General features: G+C 47.7%; 1 protein-coding gene across 2 annotated transcripts in view; it reads left to right on the top strand.

Moving 5' to 3' along the window:
- Window positions 1–4,012: 4,012 nt before the first annotated feature.
- LOC143806570 (uncharacterized) overlaps window positions 4,013–14,625 on the top strand; it is a 99,021-nt gene continuing 88,408 nt past the window's right edge. For both annotated transcript variants that reach the window (XR_013221512.1, XR_013221511.1), the window contains exon 1: window positions 4,013–4,306. The gene's annotated coding sequence lies outside the window, so the exon portion shown is untranslated. The remainder of the gene's footprint in view (window positions 4,307–14,625) is intronic.

Genomic DNA, 14,625 nt, shown 5'->3' with positions numbered 1-14,625 from the left:
CCTTGACTGTCTGTCTTGGAAAATCGAAGCCGAATAACTACCCTATCATTAAACACGTCCACGTCTTCCCTCAACAAACCCCCTTTGGTTCTTTTAGAGGGGCTGACCAACTCTCCTAACTGAAAGGCTCCAAAGAACGCTAATGTGAAGGCCGCCTTAAAATAATTATTTCCCATTGCGATGAACAGACTGAAGCTAACTGATTGCCCAAAATTAGCAATACCTCGTATGATACCGGGCGTCTTTTATCACTCACCGCCCAACCTTTTCTCCATCCCTTTAACGTCTGAACTACCAAAAAAGACTTTGTGATGTCCTTAAGGCCCCGAGCCTTGAAACCAAATGCAATACCCGCCAACAACTTGTTCAGTCTCGACACGGACCAACCGACTCTTTAACATGCCCGATCAACAACAATAATCTGCTCTCATCCTGTAGCCCCGCCCCTAAAGAAACACCCCACTCTTCCCAAGTACCCCATGCCTGCTGATACTGGCTCCAAGACCTAGCCAATAAAGAATTCTGAAACAGATAATCTACTGCCCGCCAGGAAGCTTCCATAACTCCGCTGGGCACTCCCGGCCTGTTGACTCCGCCTGAGGTACCAATTCTTGAAAACGATCTCCCTGCAAGTGAGAAAGAGCAACAGAGATAGGGTTAGAAGCCATCGTCCTGACCTCCGCCACAATCCACAAATTCAAAGATAAGCCCAAAAACACCAAACGCTGCAAAATTTTTACTACCACCGGTGAATCAGCCGACAGTGAATTTATCGCCACAGCAACCACATCGGACCCACATGGAAAACGAATCTTCCTGTCTTGCACACTGTTGCCCCATAACGACAACGCAACAATGATAGGAAACAAATGAGGAAGAACCCGATTTTGTAGCCAACCTTGGTCCCGCCAGAAACCAGGCCATTCAGCCAACAACCAACTGCCTTGAAAAAACAAACCAAAACCACGATCGTCCACCACGGCAATGATGAAACCCAAATCATCTGAATTCACGACCGGTTTTATCCAGATAGATTTTCTGTTGTAATTCTCCAAAAAATTCACCCATACTGCCAAATCTTCACGCAATTCCTTCTTTAGTCTGATAAAATTAACCGGAGATCGAACGCCCTTGGTCGCCAAAGACAACCTGCGGCAGAATGCCCTTCCCATCGGCATGATACGGCAAGCGAAGTTCAATTTGCCAAGCAAAGATTGCACTACATGCCCTAGACACCTCTTCACTCAGAGCGCTAACCTTCTCTCCAGGCAACCTGCACACCATTTCTAAGGTATCGATTTCTATACCCAGAAAACTTCAGAACAGTTACTGGACCCACAGTTTTGTCCGCACCTAAAGGAACCCCGAAAATCTTGCACACTCTCTCCATAGTGTGCAATAGCACCGAGCAATCGGTACTTTGAGCCGGGACTATAAACAGGAAATCATCCAGATAGTGAATGCAAGATTTCAAGTCCGACACGCCTTCACCACCCACTCCAAAAAGGTGCTAAAAGTTTTGAAGTACGCGCAGGAAAGGGAACAACGCATGGGGAGACATCGATCGACGAAAAAACCTCCATCCCAATAGCAACCCAGAAGATGCATACTCTCCAGGTGAACCGGTAGTAGCCTGAACGCGGCTTCGATATCAGTTTTCGCCAACAGTGCGCCACCCCCACATACCCGCACCCAATCCATAGCCGCATCAAATGAAGTGTAAATCACCGAACATAACTGAGGGTCAATTCCGTCATTTACTGAGGACCCTTTCGGAAAGGACAGATGATGAATCAATCTGAATTTATTGGGTTCCTTTTTTGGTACCACACCCAACGGGGAAACCCTCAAATTGCGTATAGGCGCAACTGGAAAAGGGCCGGCCATCCTGCCCAATTTAACTTCGCTTTCCCGCTTATTAGCAACCACGTCAGGAAATTGCAGAGCCGATTTCAAATTTTTTTGTGGAAAAATTATGTGCCGCATCCACGAATGGAATACGGAAACCATCCCGGAAACCTCCTGCTAACAAAGCTGCAGCTAGTATCTCAGGGTACCTATTTAGAAATGGCACCATCACGTCCAGACGAATTAGCGTCATTCCTTTTTTCAGAACCGTCTCCGCTTCTCTGTCTGCCACCCTTAAAACATTTGGATGACCCGTGTGGTCCTCCGCAAGTTGCACATTCATGCTTGAATTTGCATTTTCCCCCAAATTTACATGATCCCTCATTGAATGCAAAGCACAGTCCTCTCTGCATTGCCGCTGAGTGTCCCGACTGCCCTGAATCCCCAGCGCTTCCAGGAAAAAACTGGCTGCCTGACCCGAAGCGTGACGGAACCATAACCTTCATCCACAAAGCTATATCTTTGTGATCCCACCGAATACTGGGCCTAATGGCCTTCCGCTGCCAGAATTGCTCATCGTATCTGAGCCAACCTTGGCCCCCGTAAGTTCGATAAGCTTCCCCAATCGCATCCATGTAACAAAAGAGCCCCGAGCAGTTCTCGGGGGACCTCTCCCCAATCACACTCGCCAAAATGGCGAATGCCTGCAACCAATTAGAAAGCGTCCTAGGAATCAGCCTAAAACGCCTTTTCTCTTCCTCCTCTTTTTTTTAAATCATCTTTGCGCAGCCTGTCCAATTGAAAACGCTCTAGTGGTAATAAGGAGAATATTTTCACGTATTCCCCTTTCCAAATTTTCTCCCTAGTTTCACTTTTTAAGTGTGCACCCAACGGTCCCTCGAAACAAACGTATACCTCCCCACGGGCCGCGTCATCCAAACGCACTGAGGTATCTTTTTCCGCTTCCCCTGCCTGACTGGCAACAGATACGCTAACCGATGGTACGGCAGCACTCGGCGACGCAGCATCATTCCCCATGTTATCTGATGACATACTCCCAGAACTAATACCAGCGAACCCCCCCAGAGAACCCCTCAAACCCGAAACTTCCTCCGGATTCCCAAGCCATGCCGCAGAAGGAGAAGACCCCAGGTTTGAACCCCCCGATCCCCATAGCGCCGCCAGATCTCTAAGCCCATGCATGATAAGACCTAACCCCCCCCCGACTCCCACCATAAATACATCCCGACTAACACCGACACAGGGAGCTAACACAGGGGTACATGAAAGAAAAGGATTGTCCTCACCTAGCTGCCCGAGCTCTGTGGACCCGGCAGCCAAAGATCCTGAAGCCAGACGAACGTGCTCCTCTCCTGGGCTCTCCATCCGTTGATCCCCGGGTAAGTCAGACGGCTGACTGCTGAATCCTGTGATACCCCATCCGAAGGTGCAGGGTCCCTTGCTGCCAACGCCGCCACTGTGAAGATGCCTGAGCCAGCGTAGCGCTGCCCGTGCTGGGAAGTGTTCCTGTCCGCAGCTGTGACATGACCTGACCCCCTGGTTGGACTCAGCCCCGGCCTGCGCTGGCTAGAGGACGTCAGCCCTCCAGCTCCGTGCCCCGTCCCAGGCAGAGCGCTGCTGACAGGGCTGGCAGAACGCCGCCCGCTAGATGCCCCACGCCGAGAGGCCTGGGAATAAGGCCCCCGCCTCCTGCAAGCGCCCGCTCCTCCGCGCCGAGCAGGCTCACCTGACCTGGTGCAGCCCGCCGCTCCTGGTCCCAACACCTGGTGAGACACACACATCGAGGAGGAGGCCGACACCTCCCCCTGCTGCAGGCTCTGCTGTGCCGCCGGATTCCTCCTGGCTCTGCCGTGGGCCGCTGCTGCACCGCTGCTCGCATCTCCCGCCGGAGGGTCCCGAGAGGGGCTCCTGATAACGGCGCCGGGCCCGAGGGGTGACGTCAGGGCTCAAGCGCGCCGGAGGCCTGGACGGCGTCCCTCTGCTGGTACCTGGGCCGGTCCCGTCACCGCTCCGTCCAGAAGGCTGCTGACAGACTGCTGCAGCCATTCGGTGCCCTGTGTGCTGGATTTCAGCAACCGCCGGACCAGCAGGTGAGCGTGGCAGTTGCTGAGGTGAAATTGGCAGTTTTTTCTCCAGATCACCCCCTCAGAAAGCTCCCCCTGCTTGCTCCTCCCTGCCTCATCCAAACCCCGCCCCCCCTGTGTCCAATTCAAAAATACACAGTCCAAGGAAACTATTTAACCCCGACTTGCCCTTGCCTACCCTGAGGCTCTGTCATTCCCTGTGACCCCGTCATGCTGGCCTCCCTTGAGGGCCAGGGGCCCAGTACGGCCTTTCCTGGACACACCTGACAGGTAATAGCCCTGAGCTGAGGCAGCTGCAGGCATCAGACCTTCCTGGATATTACATACAGGAGCCGCGCCAGGACGACAAAACCGTAAGTGCCCTGATATTACTGCTGCAACGAGACTAATCTTATAAATATAGTTGTATTGGGTTCTAGGCTGAGGCACAGAGATGAGGCCTGGGGGGCCAAGCAGTAAGATCCCTTCTCTCCTGAAATACTCTGTGCTGTCCACTATGTTAAATTCAGTCTCTGACCTCACATGTAGCCAACACACTCGTCTTCTGCTGCCTAGGAACACCATTCTTGCTGCACTGTATCTCACATAAAATATGCACATCGCTCTCCTGAAATACTCTGTGCTGCTGGTGAAACTACTCTTTCCTCTTTTTAACTATGTTCATGGTCTCTTACGAGAATCATGGATAGTATTAGGGTCGGCAATTGCTCTGAAAATCAACCTATTTCCTGATCTTGGACCCCCTAATATCTGTGATATTAACTCCGACCCTGCTGTATGGCAGAACTTAAACAAAACGGTTATATTTTTTAAATAATCTGTGCTGCTGAGGGACTCTGCTTCCACCACTGTATAAAAGCACGATTACTGAAATACAGGGTGGGCATTTATATGGATACACCTAAATAAAATGGGAATGGTTGGTGATATCAACTTCCTGTTTGTGGCACATTAGTATATGGGAGGGGGAAAACTTTTCAAGATGGCTGGTGACCATGGCAGCCATGCTGGGACCTGACACCCATAATGTGGTGGTGCACCATCTTGGGTGTCAGGTCCGAGCATTCCAACATGAACAGTTTCCTGGAAAGTGGATTGATCATCGTGAGCCAGTTGAATGGCCACCAAGGTCTCCTGATCTGACCCCATTAGACTTTTATCTTTGGGGTCATCTGAAGGCAATTGTCTATGCTGTGAAGATACGAGATGTGCAGCGTCTGAAACAACGGATACTGGAAGCCTGTGCTAGCATTTCTTCTGCAGTGTTGCTATCAATGTGTCAAGAGTGGGAGAAGAGGGTTGCACTGACAATCCAACACAATGGGCAGCACTTTGAACACATTTTATAAGTGGTCATAAACTTGTAAATAACTCATGAAAGAATAAAGGCATGCTAAAACCAAGCACACCACTGTTTTTCTTATGAAATTCTCAATAACTTTGATGTGTCACATGACCCTCTTCCCATTCAACAAAATAAAGTTGGATCCAAAATGGCCAACTTCAAAATGGCCGCCATGGTCATCACCCATCTTGAAAAGTTTTCCCCTCCCATACACTAATGTGGCACAAACAGAAAGTTGATGTCACCAACCATTCCCATTTTATTTAGGTGGATATATATAAATGGTCCTCCCTGTACTCTGTGCTGCTGAGGGACTCTGCTTCCACCACTGTATATAAGCACCCTTACTGAAATACTCTGTGCTGCTGAAATATTGTACGACGGGTGATGAGTTGATCCTCTCACTCAGATGTCCGTTTTCCACAAGCGTGTCATATACGTGTTCTTCACAGACTATAAGGGTATGTGTCCATGGTCAGGATGGCCGGCGGTATCGCCGGAGCGGCGAAGCCGCTCGGCGCTAAGCCCCGCCCCCTTTCTGGGACGCGATGATGCCGGATGTGTTAACTGTACACATCCGGGATCATCGCTCTCTCCCATAGCGCCCTGTGATATGCCTTGCGGGGACGCTGCGTCCCCGCAAGGTGTACGGACATGCTGCGATCTGAAAAGATGCGCAGCATGTCCGGAGTCGCAGGGAAGACGGATGCGGGTTTCCACGCATAGTGGACACGGGATTTCAAAAAATCCCCTCCACTATGCTGGAACATCTGGACGCTGCGTGTTTGACGCTGCAGCTCTGCGCAGCGTCAAACACGCAGCGTTTACTGACCGTGGAAACTCACCCTAAGGGTATGTAGTCACGTTCAGGATTGCATCAGAAAATATACTTGGCACTCAAGAGAAATTTGTTGCAAGATTCAAAAGTAGATTTTTATTTTGGTGCATCCAGCTCAACATATAAACGTTTTCGGTCTCGACAACTGAGACCTTCATCAGATATAGTTGTCAACGCTGGAGACCAGCGCCGGGAGCGTCTCCCTGCACAGCAGCACAGCGTCTACTTCACCCCTGGCAGCGGTATCGTTCAGCGCTCCTCACCCTGCGAGTACCTCGCTTTGCTACAAGCGCCTCACACTGCCCTTCATTGTCTCAGGCGCCTTGCGCTCCCGCTCCCTGGCTATACACCCAGTGTGTGACCCACACACACCACCCATGGTCTCCAGCGTTGACAACTATATCTGATGAAGGTCTCAGTTGTCGAGACCGAAAACGTTTATATGTTGAGCTGGATGCACCAAAATAAAAATCTACTTTTGAATCTTGCAACAAATTTCTCTTGAGTGCCAAGTATATTTTCAGTCGCAAATTACGGGTTGGATCCCCAACTTGAGCACCTCCCAAGAATCCCTGAGTGCCGTGGTCATCACTTTCCAGGATTGCATCAGGATTTGGTCAGGATTTTTCATCAGTATTTGTAAGCAAAAACCAGGAATGGGTGATAAATGCAGAAGTGGTGCATATGTTTCTGTTATACTTTTCCTCCAATTGTTCCACTCCTGGTTTTGGCTTACAAATACTGATGAAAAATCCTGACCAAATCCTGATGCAATCCTGAACGTGGACACATACCCTAAGGGTATGTTTCCACTGTCAGGATGGCCGGCGGTACCGCCGCAGCGGCGAAGCCGCTCGGCGCTAAGCCCCGCCCCCTTTCTGGGACGCGATCATGACGGATGTGTTAACTCTTCACATCCGGGATGATCGCTCTCTCCCATAGCGCCCTGTGATATGCCTTGCGGGGACGCTGCGTCCCCGCAAGGTGTACGGACATGCTGCGATCTGAAAAGACGCGCAGCATGTCCGTAATCGCAGGGCCGCCGCGTGCGGGTTTCCACGCATAGTGGAGACGGGATTTCATAAAATCCCCTCCACTATGCTGGAACATCTGGACGCTGCGTGTTTGACGCTGCAGCTCTGCGCAGCGTCAAACAAGCAGCGTTTCCTAACCGTGGAAACATACCCTAAGGGTATGTGTCCACGTTCAGGATTGCATCAGGATTTGGTCAGGATTTTCCATCAGTATTTGTAAGCCAAAACCAGGAGTGGGTGATAAATGCAGAAGTGGTGCATATGTTTCTATTATACTTTTCCTCTAATTGTTCCACTCCTGGTTTTGGCTTACAAATACTGATGGAAAATCCTGACCAAATCCTGATGCAATCCTGAACGTGGACACATACCCTAAAGTGGTGTTCACATGTCCAAATATTTTTGCCAAACGAGTGGTCCTCATCAAAACACAGACATATTTCTGATTTTCATCCAAGTCACTGGTGGAAGTCGGTGAAGAAATCGGACTGCTCTCGAATGTTTGTTTGATAGGCGAAGCTTGAGAAAACTTCTCGGAAGCAACAAAAAAAACACTTCTATGATCTAAACCGATGCATGAACCAAACACTGATGAAAATAATGTTATTATGTAAGAGAAAAATCACTGCAGTGTGAACGAGCCCTTAGGAAGATTGCTGGAGCAGATGTCATAGGTTTAAGCAGAGATCATCGTCTTGTGTCCCAATCTCTGATATTGTACGTTTTAGGATTCGCTGGTGAGTTACGACTTCTTGCATTGCTGATTACTCGGCACAACAGATGGAGCCGGAAGAATTTACAGGGTTTCAGAAAATTAAACTTACAGCTCGGCGGTAATGGGAGCATATGCGCGAGGATCAGTGGCCCGAGCAAGTGTACAATGAAGGTGCTTGAGGGCGATGTGTGCATGTGGAGCTACTGGATTAAGGGACGTTATGTTACTGCTAAATTTCCTTAATCCGGAAACTGATAATCTGGAACATCAATTATTGTCGCCTTTCTCAGGCCGTATCCTTTTTTTTCCGACATGATCACTTTTGTCTGGGGAAAAAAATGGCACAATGATTTTATAAAAATCCCAAATTGTCTGAAAACTTGACAGTGGATTTTAGATACTTTTCAGCTATCTGATTATTTGTGTAGTTGTATCTCTTCATGTAGTCCTGTGCTAGGAACAACCAGAACTAAATTATCAGGATTCTGGATTGAATGGGTTATCTCATACTTATAGTGTAAGGGATAATTTACTGATTGTTGGAGGTCCCACGCAGTATCGTGACTCGTAGCTCATAAGCCCCAAAGTATGGCAAATCATTAATAGTAACGGTCTTTTCACATGGGCCAAAGCGGCCTTTATGGCCCCTGGCCCCAGATTTGAACTCTCTCACCTATTATAGCTATGTCCCTGGTCCCACCACTAGGACCCCTATTGTCAGGACTCTGAAAATTTTTATTACCTTTTTGTGCATTACTGCCCTTTTCCAAGATGGCATCTTTGGTCTCATGTGCACTGTGTCTTCCTGCTATAAAACTCCACCCCAGCCTTCAGTCTGTGCTAGAGTATTCTGCCTTGCATCCAGCTCCTGACCTCTGGTGACTCCCTGGCTATATACCTGTTCCTGTGAACCTGTGTGGTGATCCTGCTACTCTGCTCTGAGTTCCTGCTGCATACACCAGTTCCAGTAATCCTCCTTCATCTGCTGCTCGTGTTTACTTCCATCTGCATTTGCTGGACATGTAAGCTGTTTCTGCTTTGCAAGAACCTGAGACTATTACCCAGACCTCCCTGGTTGAGCTAAGATATTATTTGAACTGCCTTATAAGCATATCTATCTGTGCCTGGACTAAGACAAGGATTTATTCGTGTCAAGTATCCTCAAGAATAACTGTGCTTCATAGACTTTCTGCATGATTGCATTTTCCTCTGAAGTTTCCTATAGACTGCTGAGCTGCATTTGATATTTGCACCAAGTGTTGTGGACTTGTGTTTCTCTCTGCACCTGTTTGAATCACCGTGTGATAATATAGACTTTACCACTTATAAAACTGTGTCCTGTAGTTGTCTTGTTCCATGCAAAGAGTCTCTTGAGTTATCCCCTATAATTACTACACCTATAGATAATGGACTGTGAAAACCCAGAGAATGGGGCTCTGTCTTGAATGGAGTGACGGTGTGAATGCTCGGACTCCTCTTCATTCATCAGCTTTGGGGGTTCTGGAGACCCACTCTCGGGGTCTCTGGTGTCCCAGCATTCAGACTCCCAGTTATCACTCTGTCCTATAGATTTTGGAAAACCCCTTTAAAGCAAATGCTATGCTTTTAATATATTGCAATCACATACCTCCCAACTTTAGGAATAGAAAAAGGCACAAATCATGCGCTGTGCACGGCACGCCATGTAAAATTTTGACTACATTCCAATACACACCTATTTACCATTTCTTTCTAGCCTGACAGGATGAGGTGTCAGAGGGGCGCTGGTAGTGAGGGAAATTCAGACGTCTGAGACTGCAGGGCGTAGACCCAAATCCGGGAAGGTCCGCTGTATCCGGGACAGTTGGGACTAGAGATGAGCGGATGGATTCATGGGTCTCTGGTCCAGCGCTGAGGTCAGTGCTACCTGGCTGCTGGAGGAAGGCTGTGAACCTCACCTTCCAGCGTCCCCGACGCAGTTTTTGATCCCCCAGGGCCGGTGCGATGTCATCTGTGCCTCCTGCTCATCTCTAGTTGGGACCTGTAGATTATTTTTTATTCATTAATTCAGAGTCGGAGCCGCCAGAACTTTCTCATCTTTATGTAGCATCACTATATGATATCCGGCATCTGATGTCTGCAAGGCCATGTTCAAACATTGCAGAAATACTGTGTTTTTCTTGTATTCTGCAAATGTCCGCACCAAACTACACAATAATAATTTTCTATGGTTTTTGCTGCATTTTTTTAATTCTCTTTCCCCCTTATTTGATGCAGATGTGAAGCTGCGTTTTTAATTTTAATTTTTTTTTTATAGTACATAAAAGATTTGATTCTGCACTTAAAAAAGTACCTGCAGTATTTTACATGCATTTTTTTTTTTTAGACTCCACATAGAAGAGGAGAGAAAAAAGCCGGAAAACCACACAGTTCAGCAGCGTCTTTAGGGGCACAGTTTTCATGAAATCACATCTATTTTGCTTGGACAGTTAAATGGCAACATTTCTGTGCAAAAAAAAAAGCATCAGAAAATATGCAGCATTTACACTACATGTGAACAAGGCCTAAATTTTGAAAGCAAAGTGGACGTGATTCCATGAAATCTCCAACTTCTGTGGTTTGAATACGCTACTGAATGCTGCGGTTTTGGTGCTTTTTTTTTCTATAGGCTTCTGTGGAGCTTCACATCTGCACCAAAAACGTGACAAATATGGGGGAAAACGCATAGAGGAACACAGCAAACGAACAATAATCATTGCATTGTGTGGTGCAGAAAAAAACAGTAGAGAAAATGTAGTATTAATGCTACATGTGAACACGGCCTCGGCGTTAAATTTCGATTACCGTATATACTCGAATATAAGCAGAGATTTTCAGTCCATTTTTTAGGCTGAAACTGCCCCTCTTGGCTTATACTCGAGTCACCCCCACCGGTCCGTCTCCTCTCTCCCCTGGTCTGTCTCTCTTCCCCGGAGGTGTTTCTTACCCCCTCTTTCACAGCAACAGCGGCGGCGGAGCAGCGCTATCCTGGTATGTATCAAGTCCCGGAGGTAGCGACGTGCCGGTAATGTATGGAGTAAGCGGTAGCTGTACGGCAGGTGGAGGTTGTGGGCGGCCTGTATTTTCAGTGCTGCATGCTTCACTCCCGGTGACATCGAAAATACAGGCCGCCCGCAACCTCCACCTGCCGTACAGCTACCGCTTGCCTCCACGACTGCTACTGCTTCTCCATACGTTACCGGCACGCCGCTACCTCCGGGACTCCATACATGACAGGATGGCGCCACCGCCGCTGCTGTGAAGAAGTGGGTAAGAAACACCCCCGTGGAAGACTTGCGGACCGACGGGGAGAGGGAAGACTCATGGGGAGAGGGGAGACTTGTGGACCCAGTAGCTGCTGCATCTCCCCCCTCAGCGTATACTCGAGTCAATAAGTTATCTCGTTTTTTGAGGTAAAATTAGGTACGTCGGCTTAAACTCGGGTCGGCTTATACTCGAGTATACATGGCACATTTTTTATAGTTTAATAGAGAAAAAATATCAATCACACCATTTTTTTAATGTCATTTACCAATCCCCGTAAATAATCTGATAGCTGTAATGTGCGGGTTGTCACAACTACAGGGACGCCAAATATGACCATGTTCTGTGATGTTAAAAAATAAACACGTTAATAATGACCTTATTTTAAGTGTTTTTCATTTTTTTTTAAGCAATTTTATGGGATGAAAAATATCTCTTATTCTCCCTCTAGAATAGAGAAATAGAAATCCACTGCTGTGTATAATGTTTCACTACGTAATCTGCCTGTGGAGTCAGAGCCTACAATACAGATCAAGTATACAAACTTCTCCCCATCATATCACCAGAGCTTGTGGCTTAGTTGATTTAGCCAATGCCTGTAATGTTGAATTACCGGGGAGACTCACAAAAATATATTTTTGTAATTGCTTATTTTTAGTAGTTTTATAGGAACAAAAATTCTGACTTTTTCTTCATCTCAGTATGCAAGTACAAAGAAATGCACTGCTGCATATGTGACACCCACCAGGGCCGTGGGGTACTCGGAACTGGGTCGGACAGTTCTTTGGGGAAGTCATGGGGTCGTGACCCGACTCCGTGGCCCTGGGCATGCAATAAAAATGCAAGGGGGAAAGTTATATGGGATTGATTCGTGACGCCACCTGTGGTGTTCAGCAAGGGATGGCCGACGCTGCGGTTCAGGTCCACTGGGGCCGATTGCAAAGCAGCCAAGATGGTACAGCTCCCCACAGGTAGAGCGGGGCCCCAGGGCAGATATAACAGGTGGTTCAGGTGGTGGTGAATGTTGGGGTGCAGAGAATAAGCAAGGGACGCAGAAAAATGCAGTTTTCTTTACTTTTACTACTTATTAGATGAACATGCAATCCGGGTTACCAGCTACAGATGACAGGAGTCTAGCTAGCCTGGATGCTTTCAGGGGGTCCACCTTGCCAGGTGGGGTTGGAGGACTTCCTGCTGTACCCTCTTTTCAGGTTCCTGCTGCCTGTAGCTAAGCTGTGTCCCTCTCCTGCGTGTTGGCTTTGACCCATATGGCAGACAGCGCGAACCTATCACCGGCAGCCCCGGGCTCCTGGTCTGCTGCGGTGCCTTCGGGTGTTCGGTGTGGCCAGGGAGTTTGCAGTCCCCTGCCCTCCAGATTTGGCTGTCGGGGCGTACAGCACCTGCACAGCCAAGGACTCTGGCGTCCTCGTCAGCGGTCCGCTCCGGGTTCAGCCCTGACGCATCTGCAATTCCCCAGAGCCCTTTTCTCCGCTTCCTTTCTCTCCTCTCTCCTCAGACTAGCTTCCTAACAGACTACACTGACTCCTCCTCCTGACCAGAGAGAGCAGCTCCCCAGAAGTCGGGCCTAGAGCTCCCCCTTCTGGTCTGGAGCAGGAATTTTGATACATGCTGTGTATTACCTGGCATGGGGACCTCTTCCTGCTTCCAGACATCACATCACCCTTCAAAGGGAGGCAATGTCACTGTTGCAACCGGACTCTGGGGTGCCACACATACAATGTACATGTATAATCTGCTTCTGGGGTCACTGCCTACAATATATGTCAATTTCTGACAAATTCTCCTGTGTGTTTCATTATGAGCTGTGAACATGGGGATTCGAGTTGAGGCCTGAACGCAGAAGTGAATAATATAATTTATGCAGAGAGCAGCCCCTCCCAAGGAGGAGCTAGGGAGCGATGAAGACGTCAGAGTAATGCCAGTATAGAAGCCAGGGCAATAGGTCTGAGCCCTCAAATTGGGACAGTCCTGCTGAATCTGGGACACTTGAGAGCTATGCAAATATGCAATCATCCTATTACATAGCATTGTGTACTTACAATTGCTCATTTTGCCTTTCTATCCAACTAATTCTTCTGATTTCCATTAGGCCAGGGTCACACTAGCTTATTGCATCCGATGCGAGAGCATCGGATGCGATATGCTAATGACCCTCAGCTCCTGCTCTGCTGCTTGCGAGAGCTGAGTGTCATGCGTCTGTGCTGCGAGCCTCTAGCACAGAGAGGATCGGAGCACAGCTTTGGAGGAGGCGGAGAAATTAATTTCTCCATCTCCTCCATTGCCGGGGTCAGCGTATATCGCACATCACTCGGATGATATCCGAGTGATGTGCTTTGTCTCACTCACACCCATAGGCTTATATGGGTGCGAGTGAGCCGAGACTCGGACAAGTGTCGGTGACAATCGCAGCATGCTGTGATTTCACTCGCATGTATAATACGAATACAAAAAAATGGTGATGTGAGCTGCCTCCTAGATGAATACTGGACCGAGTGCTATGCGATGTTTTATCACATAGCACTCGTCCGTATTCATCGCTAGTGTGACCCCGGCCTTAGATCTATGACATCATGTAATTCAAAACTGACTATCTGAACCCTTCTCAGCTCTATTTAGAAACAGGAGGATCATTTTCCCTCTATGAGTCACCAGTCGCTGCAAAATTCCCTGGGGGGCGGGAGCAGCTGGATCAGGAGTTCAAGAGGGGTATGAGTCATACAGGGACAAGAGACTTCCTGTTTGTACATAGAGCAGAGAAAGTAGAAGAATTAGCTGGGTAGAAAGGCAAAAAGAGCAATTGTGAGTACACAGCGCTGTATAATATGATGACTGCAATATATTGAGGGGATAAAAACTTTGATGGGAGGAGGAGGAGGATGGGGAGTGTTTCTTGAAAGAGTTGTAATAATATATTGCTATTATATTGGATACAATCATGAATCGGATTATCAGATTTTTTTTTTCTGGATGATCAAATGCAAAATTAAAATAATTTTATTCCTGTCTATTGATACAATATATATTTTTAGAGATTTCCCTCATAGCGGTTCTCTCATAATTAGTACAATACTTTCATTTTTCTTTTCTTCCCCCGCACTTTTCTTCTTGTGCACCTGAATTGAGGTTAAAACAGAGATAAAAAGAAATCTTAATAACACTTGGAAAGACGAGTCAGTTACCATAACGACTGTCGCACATCTTCCAAAATACAAACCTAAAGTCTGCAGAATCTTCATTTGTGTTGAAAGTTCTCGAGATTGTATCAAAGAAAATGATCAGACTTTTTTGTTCGTTTCCTTGTAAAATCAGATTTCTCGTCACTGTTGAACAGAGTAATTATTGGTGTAGTTACTGTCGCATCTCCTGATCTCTGGCTTTCAGGGATGTAAACGATGTCTATAAAAGATGAAAAAAGAATAACTAGAAATTAAAGGATA

This window comes from Ranitomeya variabilis, chromosome 2, assembly GCF_051348905.1.
Source record: "Ranitomeya variabilis isolate aRanVar5 chromosome 2, aRanVar5.hap1, whole genome shotgun sequence".
Lineage (NCBI taxonomy): Eukaryota > Metazoa > Chordata > Amphibia > Anura > Dendrobatidae > Ranitomeya > Ranitomeya variabilis.
This window is presented reverse-complemented; position numbering and strand designations above follow the sequence as displayed.